We start from the raw sequence: 1,996 nt of genomic DNA, 5'->3' as shown, positions 1-1,996 counted from the left end.
ACTTCCGTAGTGATACTGCCTCGGAAACCCAAGGAGGGGTCGCTATGAGTCGGGGCCGACTCGACGGCACATAACAACAACAACAACATCTAATAACAATGTTCCCTCCCCTCCCCTCCCACCCCTGGTAACTGACAAAGAAAATTTCCTTCCATAGATAAACTGTTCCTTGACTTTTTACCATAACAGACAAATACAATATTTGTCCTTCTGTGATAGACTTATTTCACTCAGCATAATGTCCTCCAATTTATCCACATTATGCTGTGTTTTGCAGATTCTATGTTATTCTTTAGGGTTGCATAGTATTCCATTGTGTGTATGTACCATACTTTGCTTATCCATTCCTCAGTTGATGGACACCTGGGTTGTTTCCATCTTTTTGCTATTGTAAATAGTGCTGCGATGAACATGGGTGTGCCTATTCTTGTCATGGCTCTCACTTCTTTAGAATATATACCTAGTAATGGAATGACTAGGTCAAATGATATTTCTAATTCCAACTTTTTAAGGAATTGCCATACTGCTTTCCACAGTGGTTGTATCATTTTACAGTCCCACAGCAGTGTATGAGAGTCCTGATCTCTCCACATCCTTGCTAGCATTTGTTATTTTCTGTCGTGTTGAACTTTGCTACTAGTGCTGGAGCAAGATGGCATCTCATTGTTATTTTGATTTGCATCCCTCTAATGGCTAATGATCATGAGAATTTCTTCATATGTTTGTTGGCCAGCTGAATATCCTCTTTGGTGAAGTGTCTCTTCGTGTCTCCTGCCCATTTTTAATTGGATTATTTGTATTTTTGCTGTTGACGTGTTGGAGTTTTCTATAAATTCCACCAATAAGTCCCTTGTCAGATATGTCATTGTCAAATAGACAATGTTTTTACAAGTGTATTTGTATGTTCTGTAAGAATTCCCGGGTATATAGTAGAGCTGACAAGGGGCAAGGTTGTAATAACTTCTTGGCTACAGCCAGCACTCAGAGGGAGCGAGTAGTTGGACCTGTGGGCTCAGGTCCAGAGTTGCAGGGTACATCAAGCTCAATTGGTATACCATACTACCCAAATCTGTAGGTGCTCTTTTGACTCTTTTGGAGAATCTTTGGAAGCACATAAAAATTTAATTTTTAGAAGGTCCCATTCATCTAGTTTATCTTCTGCTGTTTGTGCATTTTGGGCTATGTTTGATAATCTATTTATGCCACATATCATATGTCGTTGTTGTTATGTGCCCTCCGAGTCCATCCCGACTCATAGTGACCCCTCCTTGGGTTTCCGAGGCAGTATCACTACGGAAGTAGATTGCCTCATCTTCCTTCCAAGGAGTGGCTGGTGCCACATGTTAGGGCCCCTAAATTTGCCCTAGTTTTTCCTTGAGGAACTGTATAATGTTAGGTTTCACATTTAAATCGTTGATCCACCTGGAATTAGTTTTTGTGTATGGTGTGAGGTACAGATCTTGTTTCATTTTTCTGCAAATGGATATCCAGTTTTGCCAGCACCAGTTGTTAAACAGACAATCTCTTCCCTATTTAATGGATTTCAGCTCTTTGTCAAAGATCAGCTGACCATAGGTTGAAGGATCTATTTCTGGGTTCTCAATTCTATTCCATTGGTCTATGTGTCTGTTGTACTGATCCTAGGCAGTTTTGACTATTGTATTATTTGTACTCTCTCCCTCTTTTCCTTTGTTAAATTTGCCAGTGGTTTGTAAATTTTATTAATCTTTAAAAAAAAAAAAAAAACTAACTTCTAGTCTTGTTGATTTTATTCTATTGTCTATTTTCTGTTTCATTGATTTCTGCTTGAATCTTTATTATTTCCTTTCTTTTCTAGGCTTTTCTTGCTGTTCTTTTTCTAATTGTTGGAGATGTTGGTTTTAAAGTGTTGATTTTGGCTCTTTCTTATTTTTTGATGTGTGCATTTATTGCTAAGGAGCTCTGGTAGCATAGTGGCTAAAGCACTTGACTGCTAATCAGAAGGCTGGCGGTTCAA

The sequence above is a fragment of the Orycteropus afer genome, unplaced genomic scaffold (assembly GCF_000298275.1).
Source record: "Orycteropus afer afer isolate SDZICR_OR568_19922 unplaced genomic scaffold, OryAfe1.0 scaffold00094, whole genome shotgun sequence".
NCBI lineage: Eukaryota > Metazoa > Chordata > Mammalia > Tubulidentata > Orycteropodidae > Orycteropus > Orycteropus afer.
This window is presented reverse-complemented; position numbering follows the sequence as displayed.